General features: G+C 38.0%; 1 long non-coding RNA gene across 1 annotated transcript in view; it reads left to right on the top strand.

Annotated features, from left to right (window-relative positions):
• Positions 1 to 17,052, top strand: part of LOC106974833 (uncharacterized) — a 45,228-nt gene that overhangs the window by 13,419 nt on the left and 14,757 nt on the right. The window contains exons 2-3 of the long non-coding RNA XR_003414088.2: positions 3,181 to 3,343; positions 8,267 to 8,328. This is a non-coding gene — a long non-coding RNA (uncharacterized LOC106974833). The remainder of the gene's footprint in view (positions 1 to 3,180; positions 3,344 to 8,266; positions 8,329 to 17,052) is intronic.

Raw genomic sequence — 17,052 nt, forward strand, 5'->3', positions numbered from 1 at the left:
AATGTTAGCCATTCTGACAGGTGTGAGGTGATAGCTGAGTGTGGTTTTGATTTGTATTCCCCTGATGATGAGTGATATTGAGCATTTTTTCATGTGTCGGTTGGCCATCTGGATGTCTTCTTTGGAGAAGTGTCTATTCATGTCTTTTGCCCATTTCTTCACTGGATTATTTGTTTTTCGGTTGTTGAGTTTGGGAAATTCTTTATAGATTTTGGATACTAACCCTTCATCTGATATGTCGTTTGCAAATATCTTCTCCCATTCTGTCGGTTGCCTTTCAGTTTTGCTGATTGCTTCCTTTGCTGTGCAGAAGCTTTTTATTTGGATGAGGTCCCAGTAGTTCATTTTTGCTTTTGTTTCCCTTGCCTCTGGAGACGTATTGAGTAAGAAGTTGCTGGGGCCAAGGTCAAAGAGGTTTTTACCTGCTTTCTGCTTGAGGATTTTGATGGCTTCCTGTCTTACATTTAGGTCTTTCATCCATTTTGAGTTTATTTTTGTGTATGGTGTAAGAAAGTAGTCCAGGTTCATTCTTCTGCATGTCGCTCTCCAGTTTTCCCAGCACCACTTGCTGAAGAGACTGTCTTTATTCCATTGGATATTCTTTCCTGCTTTGTCAAAGATTAGTTGGCCATATGTTTGTGGGTCCATTTCTGGGTTCTCTATTCTGTTCCATTGATCTGAGTGTCTGTCTTTGTGCCACCCTTAATACTCCTTTAAAGACCTTTCTAGTGGGCCACCCTTAATACTCCTTTAAAGACCTTTCTAGTGGGGCACCTGGATGGCTCAGTCAGTCAAGTGTCCAACTCTTGGTTTCAGCTTAGGTCATGATGTCATGGCTCATGAATTCAAGCCCCATGTCAGGCTTTATGCTGACAGCATGCTTGGGATTCTCTCCCTTTCTGTCTGACCCCTGCATCTGCCCCCTTTCCCCCACTTGTACACACTCTCTCTTTCTCTCAAAACAAAAACAAAAACAAAAACAAAAGACCTTTTTAGAAACAGAGTCTCATTATTATAGAGTAGTGGTTAAGTTCACAGACCCCAAAGACAGGTTTCCTGAGTTTTAACCTCACCTCTGCCCTTCATGAGCTATGGAAGGTTGGGCAAGTTACTTAGCCTCTGTGTGTATCAATTGTCTTAACTGCAAAATGGGACAATAATATTACTTCCCTCCAGAAATTCCTGTGAGGATTCAATGAGGCATAAGATGTAGATAGAGTACACATCTGCACTGCCTAAAGTATACATCACTGTTACACTGTTGATAGTGTACCTCACAGCCCGTCTAGTCACAGATGGGTGAATCTTGGGTAAACAATTTAAATTTGAGCTGAGCTTCTTCCTACAAAATAGTAAAATGCCATATTAATAACAGAAGTGATTTGCAGTCTGGGAGAAAGGGCATATCCTTACATTTTGAGGAGCTCAACTCCAAAAGTACTTGAGTACTTGAGTACAAAAGTACTTGATGATCAAGCAACATCCTAGGCCATTTCACGTATATTTTGCTATTAGTTATTATGGAAATCTACATAATTAAATCAGGAGACCAGAAATACATTCACAATAAATTTTACCTGGGTAATATATGGGAAATTTTGGTATAATATTAACCATTATTATAAATACAATACTGTATTTTATATTTACCTCCATAGTGTTAGAGTTATCTTTTAGAATTTTAGAGTTTTTATTAATAAGAAAAAGGCAAATATATAAAACTGGGTCAACTAAAAGTTATTTATATTCTAGAAACACCAGAAGGGAGATTTTGAGTGTCATCTTTACCCACTAAGATATAGAAGATACATAATCCTGATACCATGTGAAGCAAGCTCTATCGTATACCTTGTAAAATATATATCGATTCTGTTAATATGAAAAAATGAAAGGTCCTTTTTAAAGTTATGGGTTGATACAATTTTATATTTAAAAAGAATGTTGGTTATCATTCAACTTACATGGATCATTATATTCCCAAGATGAGTGGGCATATATTTGAAACCATTTTAATAAAAATTTAAAAGGCATCGGTTTATTTTCTATTACATTGTACACTCAACAAATGTATGTAAAGACCCAGAATTCTAAGAAAAACATATGCCAAAACATGCTCTTTTGTAAAATCTAAATTTAAAATAAGCTCACAAAATACCATGATAACCCTCAATTGCCTACAATTCAAATAATTGAAATTACAATTGAAGATGTTGACAGTCACATGCATAGCATAAGAGCACTAAGTTTACCATGAGAATCAATGAGAGGATGTAGTTGATTTGCTGAATTCTAAGAATCAAGTCACATAGATTACTCACATTTCTTTAAAAAGAGCTTTAAAAGTGAACAGATGTTAATTCACTTATGGCCAGTGAATATATAATATATATTAATATAATATGAACATGATAATATAAATATGTAGTCTAAATTGTTTTAAATTATAAATAATCCTACCTTAATAAAATTATGGAAAATCTATATGGGAGTGTTTTGTTGTTGTTGTTGTTGTTGTTGTTGAGACAAAAGGGATTTGAAGAAACTTAATGGAACCATTGCTCTCTGACACTATCATTTAGAAATTATTTTTCAAGGAAAATAAATTTAATTGTATTGCTAATTAAGTATCTTTTACCCTTCTAATAATAAAATTCTACTCATAGGTGACTGTGGAAACTGTAAACTTTCTCTTGTAAATTTGCTGATGAAAAATAATAAGATAAAAATAAAGTAAGACTTTTTGAAATTAGAGTCTTTAATTTATTATTTTATTCTTTTTGGCATTTATTTTTCCCCTTCCTCCTCAGTTCCCCACTGCTGCCCATAAAATCCCAAATCTTATTCAAGGCCTATCTCAAATAGTCTTCCTCCTAAGAAGCCTGGTTTTGTTTTTTGTTTTAATATTATTTCTTGTGATCTCTTCTCACCTCATACACTGTATATGCTTAACTCACATTGTATTGTGCTATGTGTATGCTGCATATGGCTAGGTCCTCTGGGACAGGGATTGTGCCTTTTTCCTTTCAGTGTCACCTGTGGGACCAAGCACAGACCTATATGCAGTGGGCCCTAAATAAACATTTGCTGAATTAAAAATGTTAAGTATTTCTGGTTTTCCCAGTCCTTTATACAATAATTTGTGTCTGCTGATGATCCAAACCTCTTTGCTCACTTTCGAAGGCCTGCAAAATCCCTCCAGAACAAAGCTCAGCCTGCGGCATGACTCAGCAATACAGGGTCTGCGTGCGTTCCCGGCTCTGGTAGCTTCTACAGAATGGAAGGAAGTTTGTTTCAGCCACACCAGGGGGCAGTGTGACACACGTCTGCATGGCCATCAAGGCAGGTAAGCGAGGAAAAACAACGCAGTGATTCTGCAAAGAAAACATTTGGAAAATAGTTTAGCACAAAAAGGATAAATGAACTTAATATTCTGTAGCTTAGTCAGACATCCCAAAACTGGAATGATTTATATTACTGCTGCTAACAGGGAAAAGTAAAAAATAGTTTTATTATTTCTGCTGTCAACACGAACACAGAAAGAGATACGTATTTGGGCAGATAAGAGTTGATCTTTGCATTTATATAAAGGACTAGAAGTGATCATATTAAAAAATTTTTTTAAGTTTTTTTATTTATTTTGAGAGAGAGAGAGAGAGACAAAGAGAGTGAGTGGGGGGGGGGGAGGGACAGAGAGAAAGAGAGAGAGAATCCCCCCAGCAGGCTCCCCACTGTCAGTGAAGAGCATGACTCGAGGCTCAAACTCACAAACTGTGAGATCATGACCTGAGCTGAGACCAAGAGTCAGACACTTAACAGACTGAGCCAGCCAGGCACCCCTAGTAGTGATCATGTTAAAGTTCATGTTGTTATACTCTTTTGTAAAGATGAGACTAGCTACAAAAGTCACAATTATTATTTGGAATTCAAATGGTCAGAACATCTTACCTATCAATTAAGAGGTTAATCTGATTCTCAATGTACAGTATTTCGGGAGTTACAAAATGGTTGAATTTGGGAGCAAGTGAATGATTTGTGCAATTTCATTTCCATGCATATAAATATCATTATTGCCTCAAAGTTGGGATTTCAGTGAAGTCCCACTGAATTTGAAATATGGTGAAACAAGGGACAATTGCATTATTCTGGTATCAGTACCATACTCCTCTACGAAGTAGCACACTGTGTGGTACTTGTATCATCACGTCCACATTTCAGTTGCTGAGTACTTATTGGAACTGTAAGATAGGGAAAGCACTTACTAATAGAAATCTATCCTTTAGGGCTTTTCGTGGACATTTGTCATTGTGGGCACTTCTGATTGCCCAGCACCCTTTGAACACTCTTCCAGTGTTTGCAAAACATCCTGTCTTATGAGTCCCCCCCTTCTCCAGGTTGAAGCTGAAAACTGGCTTTCCCAGATTCCCTTGCAGCAAGGGTACAGGTGTGAGGCCTGGATTCCATCAATCAGATGCACTTGCATTTGACTTTGATTGGGAAGTGAGCAAGGGGAGAAAGGAAGCGTGCAGATTTTGTTATTTGGCAAGCACAGCGACAAACGTGTTGGGCTCTTTAGGGGCATTGCCGCCAGAGTTTCTGGCGTCCACTCCTGAGCATCACGCAGCATGAGCTGGGCGACGTCCATGCAAGCAACGGTGGAGGGGCCAACCAGTGACAGCAGGGGTGTTTGAGCTATAGTGGCTCCTGCAGAGCATTGGACGTTGTCCCTGCTGCTCAACATCCAAGCCTGGTCTCAAGCCCTCTCAGCTTCTGTGAACTACTTATTAGCCTTTAATTAATTCTTTTTCCACTTCAGCCAGCCAAGGTAGATTTTGTTGTTTGCCACTTAAACTCTGATAGAAACAAGGAATGGGAGGACATACTCCTTGTTTTTTAGATATACATTTTGGGATAACTTGTACAGATTGTATCGTGTTATGAATCTAGGGATTTTTTTTAAATGAAAACAAGAAAGGAAGAAAGAATACAATATAATACTTGTAATCTGGACCTGATTAAAGAGCCAATAAATGAGTTAAAGCAACTGCAAATGAATAAAAATAAAGTCATTTTAATATTTATATCTATAAGCGGCATGCTTTCTATAAATAAGGGAGAGTAATTTTAATGTTCAGAACTAGGAATTTGAATTTCATACCAGAAAACAAATTTGATATCAAAGAGTCATTTAGCAAAGTGCCAATCTTTAGAAAAGGTGAATAGAAAACTGTTGTTTTTGTCTGGTTAGAACCCTGTTTCCCTTCTAGTTACAGAATCTCTCTTTATTCTTGGGAACCCTTGAGAGGATAAGAAATAATTATTGACAAGAGTGGAGCAGCAGGTTATAACATGATAAAATTTTTACAACTTATCCCCAAATTTATGAACCAGGAACCAGGCTCTTACCAGATACTGAATCTGCCAGCACCTTGATCTTGGACTTCCAGCCTCCAGACGTGTGAAAAATAAATGTTTACTGTTGAAGTCACCAGTCTATTGTGTTTTTGTTATAGTAGCCCTAATGGACTAAACATTCCCCCAGCCCTCACCTCACCTCAATGAAACACAGGTCTGATTTTTTAAAAATCATTGGAGATGAATTTTGACTTATTCTTGAAGGTCAAGTAAGTGGAATCATAGAGTATGCACCTTCCCCCTGGCCACTCTTACCCAGTGTAATGTTTGTGAAATTCATCCATGTTATTGTGATTATCAGTATAACTTGTTCCTTTTTAATGCTAAGTGCTGTTCCATCATATAAATGTCCAATGATGTGTTTATTCAACCGTGGGTAGACATTTGGGCTGTGTCCAGTTTGGGCTGTTATTGACATTCCTATATGCATTTTTATGGGCATATATTTTCATTCTCTTTGGTAAATACCTAAGACTGTATTTGCTGCTGTGCATTAACTGTTTTTACATATTGTTGGTTTTAATTTGCTGACTTTTTTTAGGGCTTTTGTCTCTGTATTCATAAAGCCAAGGGAAGTTACAGTAACTACCTTTCAAAGAGGTAAACATTTGGTCCTTTTCTGGATGGTTGGGGCAAAACTAACCCTTTGGCTCTTTACCTGTGTTGAAGCCATCATAGCAACAGTCCCTTAATCCTAAGCAATGGTCATTGGAACCAGAATACATACAAACCAGATGGAATCATCCACCACCATGGAAAGAAAGTCTTAAAAAATGCATAATAGGGCCATAGCAATGAAAGTAATGTGGAAATTCAGAGGCCACAAGTCTCCAACTTCATAACTAAGTAAACTTGCTCTATATTCTTCCCAATCTCTGTTTTTGAGGGACATATATGTACCCTATGTGCCTATATATTCTTAGGCAACTAATCCATAAACTGATGATCTTCTGATGGAAAGACCATCAGAGATTCCCTAGAGAGAAACTGTACATTTTTGGGAGGCCATTGGTATAATTTGAACTGTCATCATGAGGCAGATCATTTTCAGCTGTGGCAGTCTAGCCAGTGTACCCCTGCATCCGAAGGTGGGCTCAGAGAAGGTACAGTCACTCTGAATCCATGGACTTACAGATATTGACTCTGGATCAAATGTCCTCTTTCTTTCTTGTTTTTTAAAAAAGTTTTAAATGTTTATTTTTGAGAGAGAGATAGAGTACAAGCAGGGGAGAGGCAGAGAGAGACAAGGGACACAGAAATTGAAGCAGGCCCCAGGCTCTGAAATGTCAGCACAGAGTCTGATGTGGGGCTTGAACCCACAAACTGCAATATCATGACCTGAGCTGAAGTCAGTCACTTAACCAACTGAGCCACCCAGGTGCCCCATTCAATGTCCTCTTTCATAAGTGTGAAGTGGCTTGTGAGTGTTACTGCTTTGATATCTGTCAGATTCCCCAAAAGGAAAGGTTACTCATTCCATAGTAAATAATTTTATTTGCAAGTTAAGATTTATAGTGAATTCACTGCAACTTCTCTTTCCTGCATACTTCTTAAACACCTGACTGAATCTTTGGCATGTACTGAAGGCAATCAGTAGATTTTTAAGAAAGCAATCAATATTCCAGAATGTCTCGTCACAAAATTAGAAATTATGTAAAGATAATTGAGGTAAAACACAAAGAACACATTGTTCTCTTGACTCGTATTGGTTCCTCCCTGACAATGAATTTTTATGAGCTGCTTGGACTATTAAAGAAAATTGATATTTTAAAGTCTATGATTATTTGTGACACGAGTACAATACTTGTAGGCTTTTGTTTGTATATTTGTATTTATACTGAATATCTATGACCAACTGTGAGTAAAATACCTTTTGTTTTTAAATTGCTCATTTGTGTAGTGCTTGCCACACATCACTTGAATGAATACTTATTAGATGTGAAACTCAAGTGCTTTCTGACTTAGCTTTAAAATATTTAATTAAGAAATGAAGGGGAAAGCATCTAGGAGCACAATATAAATAGCTTATATGACTTTGTGGGGAATTATCTTTTAGAGTAATTTTTCTGAACACCTAAAACTTATACCTTCAAGAGCTGTCTTTTTTTCTTTTTTTTCTTTTTTTTTCTTTTTTTATTTTCTTTTTTATTTTTTTAAAAAATTTTGTTTAACGTTTATTTATTTTTTTGAGACAGAGAGAGACAGAGCATGAACGGGGGAGGGTCAGAGAGAGGGAGGCACAGAATCTGAAACAGGCTCCAGGCTCTGAGCTGTCAGCACAGAGCCCGACACGGGGCTCGAACTCATGGACCGCGAGATCATGACCTGAGCCGAAGTCGGCCGCCCAACCGACTGAGCCACCCAGGCGCCCCTGTCTTTTTTTCTTTTAACCAATTAAATAATATTCTTTCAAAATGCATGGCTTGATTTCCTCCCATCTTAAGCAGAACAAATATAATGTAGTCTACCCCTTCTAAAGATGATAATTATGCATGTTAGTTCACTATGGGGTGTTGCCCTTGAGGTTTATTTAAGTGCTTAGACCAAAGGAGGGGATCAGAAACTAAAGCAGCACAGCAGTCTACGGCCATATAGTAAATGATGGGGCCATCTGTTAAATGTGCCTCCTCTCTCTTCCTGTTCCCCTCTCCCATATCCATTGGCTTCCAATCTATTCACTGAAACTCAGGAAGATTGAGGGAACCAGATCACCTTGGTTATTCTTGCACGAACTTTATTTTATATTCTTTTACACTGTTGTTTTAGAGGGGACCCAAGGGTGACTCTAAATGCTTTCATGCAGGTGTCAAGTGCATATGTTCATAGGCCTTTTCCTCTCATTTTCACGCCACAGGCCTTCCTGTTTAGTGAAGTTAGCCAAAGAGTGCTGGAGACGTGACACATGACTGGACTAAGGTTTGTGTACTTTACAAGCTTTCAATTACAAGCTTCTGGGGATCTAATATGTTCTGGGGGTCTAATGCACAGCATGGTGCCTATAGTTAATACTACTGTTTTATAGATTTGAAATTTGCTACAAGAGTAGATCTGCCCCTCCCCCCCCACACGGTAACTATGTGAGGTGATGGATGTATAACCATTTTGATTGTGGTAATCATTTCACAATGTATACATATATTAAATCATCACGTTGTACACATCAAATATATACAATTCTTCTTTGTCAATTATATCTCAGTAGAGCTGCTGGGAGTGCGGAAAGTCCTGTGTACTTTATTTATTTAAAAAAAAACTTTTTTAAATGTTTCAGAGACAGAGAGATAGAGAACAAGTAGGGGAGGGACAGAGAGAGGGAGACGCAGAATCTGAAGCAGGCTCCAGGCTCTGAGCTGTCAGCACAGAGCCTGATTAGGGGCTCCAACTCACGAACCGTGAGATATGCCCTGAGCCCAAGTTAGATGCTTAACCCAAGTGCCATCCAAGTCCTGTGTACTTTTAAAGTGTAAGAAAAGCATGGATGGCCCACCCAGACATAGCTTTTTAAATTTTTTTCTGTTTGTGTCTTTCCTTAGAAGCAGGTCTTGGGACACAGATTCAAGTAAGAGTAGTTCATTTGACGGGTGAAGGAAACACGGGTGGTAGGGGTTTGAGAGAAGGCAGTGAAGGCAGCACAAAGAGTGTATGATGCAGCCAGGTACCCCTGTGGGCAACTGGAGTTTCACGGACTGTGCACTGGGCAGACAGCAGAGGGCGCGCTGCGCAGTCACTGAGCCCACCCTCCGCATCCAGCCAGTCCACAAAGGGTGTTCAGGTGTCGTCGTCCTGCATGTGTCCATGCCCAGCGCAGCAGGCATGGGCAAGGATGTGTCTGACACCAAAGAGGGCCCTCAGGTGAAGAGATACAGGTTCTGTTGAGATGGACGTGAGGCATGGTAAAAGATAAACTGACACACACTGGACAGTTTAAGAGTTCATTTTAGCATAAATCAATAGGAATTGGGCAGTGCCAACCCACAAGTAGTCAGGAGCTGGGGAGAGACTTTTATAGAGAAAAGACGGGAGCAAGGTAAGGAAACTGTTGATGGGCTATAGCTTCAAGCCCAGTTGGCTGTTTGTTTCCATTTTGTCACCTTCGGGCATTTACAAACTTAGATTTTGGTTTGCTTAGGAAGGCCACCACAGCATTGAAGCCACCTCAATCTCATGGCCCCCTTGTTTAATTAATTTAACAGGCTGCTTGCCCTAAAGTGACCATGGAGGGGGCTGGGGGGCTACAGGTGTGGCATCAGTAGTGTCCACTGTAGCTGGAGACGTTGACATGAGAATGACCCCCATGATTTGTAGACTTGCATTTTGAGAACAAATTAACAACCTAAAGAAAGAGGTAAACTGAGGGAATCTCAAATGACCAGAAACTGAGCAATTTGAGAAGCACACACTTGTAGCAAGCTACAGGTGAGTCCCTTGAGGATTTGCAGGGGCAAGGTGTGCACGGAAGGAGGAGTCTGGCCAGTAAGCTCACTAGCCTGAAGACAGGGAGATTCTTGATGGATATTCATTGCTTATGAGATACATTTCAGTCTTGTATAAATTAGGCATTTATGGGAAATCAGTCTCTCAGTTCTTCAAGTTTCATTTTTCCAAAGACATATACATGAGAGTCTCTGTTTCACTTCCTGTGGTTCCATCTTAGATTGAAGTCCTTTCACAAAACTAAAAGATAGTTGTGAGTTTCCTTTAACCATACTAGTATCTGGAGGCATTGATTTATAATGTTTCTGGAAGAAAAACTCAATTCCTATTAAGTAGGTCCACACTGCCTGTCTTTTCTGCTTGATTTCCTGAATAAGTTACACAGCAAATTGTCTAACTCAGCCCCCTGCTTTTATAATTATCTAACTACTGCCAATTTGAATTTCTTCTGTCTTGAACAGTCAGCTGTAGTGAGATGACTGAGAGGTGATTGATTTTCTAGTGTCAGTTTACTCCACTTCCTCAAATCAGACAGTTTTTAAAATTACAGAGTAATGATTCTGGAAAATATTATGTCAAGCACTGCTTATTTATGAAAACTTTATACTGTCTTTGTAAGATGCTCAGCTGTGGGAGCAGTGAGTACAAATAAATAGGGATTCTGTATGTTGTAGCAGAGAGCTCCTCTTATTGGCCAGTATCATTTTTGTGTGTGGATCCATTTCTCTCCACCTCCATTTGGCCCTGGGGGTGTGTCTGTAATGGGGTCTCACACATCCACATACTCTTACAGGGTTGGCATATGTGTTGATGTTATGTGTCTACTTGACTGAGCCAAGAGGTGCGCAGATTAAACACTACGTCTAGGTATGTCTCTGAGGGTATTTCTGGATGAGAAATCAACTCCCATGGTTCTTAGGTCTGTGAGCTGAGGCTGGAACAACACCATCAGCTTTCTTGGATGTCCGACAGTAGGTCATGGGACTTCTCAGCCTCTGTAGATATGTGAAGTAATTCCTCAAAGTGAATCTCCACATATATATTACATAATATATATCATATTCTAGTGGTTCTCTTTCTCTGGAGAACCCTGATTAAGGCACCATGTGGCTAGGGCTGGGCCAATCTTAGTACAGTATTTGATTGAGCACACAGAGTGGAAACATGATCCAATCATGGCCAACCTATGTATGTGTTGTGTGGGGACATAGATATTATAGATGCTGGGAGAATGAAATTCTCTTTCTGCCTCATTTGCTAATCTGATAGCATAAGACTATGCATGGTTGTAAGTCACTATCTTGGCTCCCTTAGGTAGAGAGAGATTCCATGCAGAATGCAGCCAAGTAGAGGCAAGTAGTGGAGATAAAAAGTTCTGGAGACTTTAGTCCCTACATCTGGCTGTTCTTGAGCTCAACATCAGGGCCTTCTGGTTTTTTTTTTTTTTTTTAAATTTATTTTAATTCACGTTAGTTAACATACAGTGTAGTCTTGGCTTCAGGAGTAGAACCCAGTTATTCATCACTTAACATATAACACCCAGTGCTCGATCCAACAAGTGCCGTCCTTAATGCCCATTGCCCATTTAGCCCATCCTTCCATCCACTTTCCCTCCAGCCACCTTCAGTTTGTTCTGTATATTTAAGAGTCTCTCAGGGTTTGCCTCCCTGTCTGTTTTTCTCTTATTTTTCCTTCCCTTCCCCTATGTTCATCTGTTGTGTTTCTTAAATTCCACATATGGGTGAAATCATATGATATTTGTCTTTTTCTGACAAATTGTTTTATTATCTCTGACAAATTATTTCTCTGGCAAATTATTTCACTTATCATCATACACTCTAGCTCCATCCATGTTATTGTAAATGGCAAAATTTCATGATTTTTTTATCACTAAGTAGTATTCCATTATATATATATATATATATATATATATATATATATATATATATGTATATATACACACACACCACATCTTATTTATTCATTCATCAGCCGATGGACATTTGGGCTCTTTCTATTCTTTGGCTATTGTCAATAGGGCTGCTGTAAACATTGGAGTACATGTGCCCCTTCAAATTAGCACTTTTCTATCCTTGGAGTAGATACCTAGTAGTACAATTGCTGGGTTATAGGGTAGTTCTGTTTTTACCTTTTTGAGGAGTGGCTGCACCAGTTTACATTCCCATCAACAGTGCAATAGGGTTCCCTTTTCTCTACATCTTCCTCAACATCTGTAGTTTCTTGTGTTGTTAATTTTAGCCTTTCTGACAGGTGTGAGGTAATATCTCATTGGGTTTTGATTTGTATTTCCCTGATGATGAGTGATGCTAAGCATCTTTTCATGTGTCTGTTAACCATCTGGATGTCTTCTTTGGAAAAGCATAGTCATGTCTTTTGCCCATTTCTTCACTGGATTATTTGTTTTTTTGGTGTTGAGTTTGAGAAGTTCTTTATAGATTTTGGATACTAAACCTTTATCCGATATGTCATTTGCAAATATCTTTTCCCATTCTGTTAGTTGCCTTTTAGTTTTGTTGACTGTTTCCTTTGCCGTGCAAAAGCTTTTTATTTTGATGATGCCCCAATAGTTCATTTTTGCTTTTGTTTCCCTTGCCTTCTGAGACATGTTTAATAAGAAACTGCTGCAGCCAAGGTTAAAGAGGTTGTTGCCTGTGTTCTCCTCTAGGATTTTGATGATTTCCTGTCCCACATTTAGGTCTTTTATCCATCTTGAATTTATTTTTGTGTATGGTGTGAGAAAGTGATCCAGGTTCATTTTTTTGCATGTTGCTGTTCAGTTTCCCCAGCACCATTTGCTGAAAAGACTGTCTTTTTTCCATTGGATACTCTTTCCTGCTTTGTTGAAGATCAGTTGGCCATACGTTTGTGGGTCCATTTCTGCGTTTGCTATTCTATTTCATGGATCTATGTGTCTATTTTTGTGTTAGTACCAGATTGTCTCAATGATTATGCTTTGTAATGCAGCTTGAAGTCTGGAATTGTGATGCCTTCAGCTTTGATTTTCTTTTTTCAAAATTACTTTGGTTATTCAAGGTCTTTTCTGGTTCCATACAAATTTTAGGATTGTTTGTTCTAGCTCTGTGAGGAATGCTGGTGTTGTTTTCTTAGGGATTGCATGGAATACGTAAATTGCTTTGGGTTGTATCAACATTTTAATAATATTTGTTCTTCCAATCAATGAGCATGGAATATTTTTCCATCTCTTTGTGTCTTCTTCAATTTCTTTCCATAGTTTTCAGCATAGAGATCTTTTACCTTTTTGGTTAGGTTTATTCCTAGATACTTTATGGGTTTTGATGCAATTATAAATGGGATCGATTCCTTGATTTCTCTTTCTTGCTTCATTATTGGTGTATAGAAATGCAACCTATTTCTGTATAGTGATTTTATATCCCATGACTTTGCTGAATTCACATATCAGTTCTAGCAGTTTTTTGGTGGAGTCTTTCAGGTTTTCCATGTTGACTATCATGTCATCTGCAAAGAGTGAAAGTTTGACTTCTTCTTTGCCAATTTGGATGGGTTTTATTTCGTTTTGTTGTTTGATTTCTGAGCTAGGACTTCCAACACTATGTTGAACAACAGTGGTGAGAATGCACATCTCTGTTGTGTTACTGACCTTAAAGGGGATAGCTCTCAGTTTTTCCCCATTGAGGATGATATTAGCTGTGGGCCTTTCATATATGACTTTTATGATGTTGAGATATGTTCTTTCTCATCCCTACTTTCTTGAGGGTTTTTATCAAGAAAGGATGCTGTATTTTGTCAAATGCTTTTCTGTGTATATTGAAAGGATCATATGGTTCTTATCCTTCATTTTATTAATGTGGTTTATCATATTGACTGATTTGTGAATATTGAACCAACTCTGCAGCCCAGCAGTAAATCTCACTTGATCATGGTGAATAATTCTTTCAATGTCCTGTTGAATTCGATTTGCTAGTGTTTTGTTGAGAATTTTTGCATCCAGTTTCATCAAGGATATTGGCCTGTAATTCTCTTTTCTGGTGGGATATTTGTCTGATTTTGGAATCAAAGTAATGCTGGCTTCATAGAATGAGTTTGGAAGCTTTCCTTCCGCTTCTGTTTTTTGGAACCATTAACTGTTCTTTAAGTGTCTGGTATAATTCCCCTGGGAAGCCAATTGGCTCAGGACTCTTATTCTTTGGGAGATTTTTGATAACTGATTCAATTTCTTTGCTGGTTATGGGCCTGTTCAAATTTTCTATTTCTTCCTGTTTGAGTTTTGATAGTGTGTGAGTATCTAGGAATTTGTCCATTTCTTCTAGATTGTCCAGTTTGTTGGCATATAATTTTTCATAGTATTCTCTAGTAATTGTTTGTATTTCTGTGGTGTTGATTGTGATCTCTCCTATTTCATTCCTGATTTTATCTATTTGGGTCCTCTCTCTTGTCTTTTTGAGAAGTCTGGTTAGGTATTTGTCAATTTTTTTTTATTCTCTCAAAAAGTAGCTTTTAGTTTCATTGATCTTTCCACTGTTTTTTTCTATATTGTGTATTTCTGCTCTAATCTTTATTATTTCTCTTCTTTTGCTTGGCTTTAGGCTTTATTTGCTTCTCCTTTTTCCACTCTCTTAGGAGTAAGTTTAGGTTGTGTATTGGGGCCTTTCTTGCTTATTGAGATAGGCCTGAATTGCAATGTACTTTCCTCTTGGGATTTTCTGCTGCATCCCAAAGGGTTTGGACTGTCGTGTTTTCTATTCATTTACTTTCATGTATTTTTTAATTTCTTCTTTAATTTTCTGGCTAACCCATTCATTCTTTAGTAGGATGTTATTTAACTTACACGTATTTGAAGGCTTTCCAAATTTTTTCTGGCGGTTGATTTCAAGTTTTATAGTATTGTGATCTGAATATATGCATGGTATGATCTTGACCTGTTGAAGGCTGATTTGTGACCCAGTATGTGATCTATTCTGGAGAATGTTTCATGTGCACTTGAGGAGAATGTGTATTCTGCTGTTTTAAGATGAAGTGTTCTAAATATAGCTGTTAAGTCTATATGGTCCAATGTGTCACTCAAAGCCATTGTTTCCTTGTTGATTTTATGTTTAGATGATGTGTCCATTGTTGTAAGTGGAGTACTAAAGTCTCCTACTATTATGGTATTATTATCAATGAGTTTCTTTATGTTTTTGATCAATTGCTTTGTATGTTTGAGTTCTTTCAAGTTGGGTGCATAAATATTTACAATTGTTAGATCTTCTTAGTGGATAGGATATAATGTCCTTCTTTATCGCTTATTACTTTCTTTATTTTAAAATCTAGTTTGTTTAATGTAAGTACGGTACTCTCTCTTTCTTTTGACCTTCGTTAGCATGATAGATGGTTCTCCATCCCCTCACTTTCAATCTGCAGGTGTCCTGAGGCCTAAAATGAGTCTCTTGTAGGCAGCCTATAGATGAATCTTGTTTGTTTGTTTGTTTTTTTAATCCATTCTGATATCCTATGTCCTTTGCTTAGGGCATTTAGTCTATTTACATTCAGAGCAATTATCAAAAGATATGACTTTACTGCCATTGTGTTAGTTGTAGATTTGGTGTTTATGGTGATGTTTTCTGGTCCTTTGTAATCTTTGAAGTCTTTGGTCTTCTTTTTTTTTCCCTCCACTCAGAGAGTCCCCCTGAAAATTTTTTGCAGGGCTGGTTTAGTGGTCACAAACTCCTTTAGTTTTTGTTTGTCTGGGAAAGTCCTTAGCTCTCCTTCTATTCTGAATGGCAGCCTTGCTGGATAAAGGATTCTTGGCTGCATATTTTTCCTGTTCAACACATTGAATATTTCCTGCCACTCCCTTCTGGCCTGCCAAGTTTCAGTGGACAGGTCTGCTACTACCCATATGTGTCTACAGTTGTAGGTTAAGGACCTCTGGTCTAGTTGCTTTCAGAATTCTCTCTTTATCTTTGTATTTTGCAAGTTTCACTGTGATATGTCATGGTGTTGACCTGTTTTTGTTGATTTTGAAGAGAGTTCCCTGTGCCTCTTGGACTTGGATGTCTGTTTCCTCCCTCAGATTAGGGAAGTTCTTAGCTATAATTGGTTCAAATAAACCTTCCACCCACTTTTCTTGCTCTTCTTCTGGGACTCCTATGATATGGGTATTGTTTCGTTTCATGGAATCGCTTAGTTCTCTAAGTCTCCCTTCATGATCTAGTAACTTCCTTTCCCTCTCTTTTTCAGCTTCATTATTCTCCATGATTTTGTCTTCTATTTCACCTATTCTCTGCTCTGCTTCTTCAGTCCTCATTGTCACTGTATCTAGTTTATTTTGCATCTCAATGGTAGCATTTTTAAATTCATTCTGACTGGTTCTTAGGTCTTTAATCCCTGCAACAAGGGTTTCTCTCGTGTCTTCTATGCTTTCTTCAATTCCAGCTAGTAATCTTATGACTGTTGTTCTAAATTCTTTCTCAGATATATTGCTTATATCTGTTTTGAGCAGGTATAATCCCTGGCTGTAATTTCTTCTTGACCTTTCCTTTGGAGAGAATTCCTCCATCATGTCTTTTTTGGCTAAGTTTCTGTCTTTTGTGTGTTTTAAAAGCTTGTTATGTGTCTTGCGCCTGAGAGTACTACTATATTAAAAAGGGGTCATACACTGTCCAGGGCCTGGGACTCCAGGAATTATTTCTGGGGTATGCTGTGTGCACTCTGCTGTTGCGTTTTGGTTGCTCTTTCCCATTTGTCAGTCCTCTGCAGAGCTTCCCCTTGCTTGCAGTGGTGGAATGTTTGGACCTTTAACTAGGTATGCTTTGATTTGTTTGTTGAAGTAACTCTGAGAAAAAAAAAAAGTGGGGGTGGAGGAAGCCTGATCCTATAAAAACAGAAAAGGAAAGGGAACAAAAAGCAAACACACAGAGAATTAAAAAAACTATAAGGCCGATTCCAAAGAAAAAGAAAAGAAAAAGGATAAAAAAAAGCAGAAGAAAAGAGAAAAGAAGGAAAAAGAAAAGAATAAAATGCATATGTATGTATATATATAGCTGTATATATGCATATATATATATATATATATATATGTATAGAAATGACAAAAAACAAATCAGAAACTATGAGTCTCATTTCGAAATTAAAAAAGAAGAAGCAGGAAAAAAAAGTTGTCTGTTGGTTGCTTGGCGGGTAGTGGTTATGCTAGTCTGGAGAAAGGCCAGCTGCATTGGCACTGAC

This window comes from Acinonyx jubatus, chromosome A1 (genome assembly GCF_027475565.1).
Source record: "Acinonyx jubatus isolate Ajub_Pintada_27869175 chromosome A1, VMU_Ajub_asm_v1.0, whole genome shotgun sequence".
NCBI classification, from domain to species: domain Eukaryota; kingdom Metazoa; phylum Chordata; class Mammalia; order Carnivora; family Felidae; genus Acinonyx; species Acinonyx jubatus.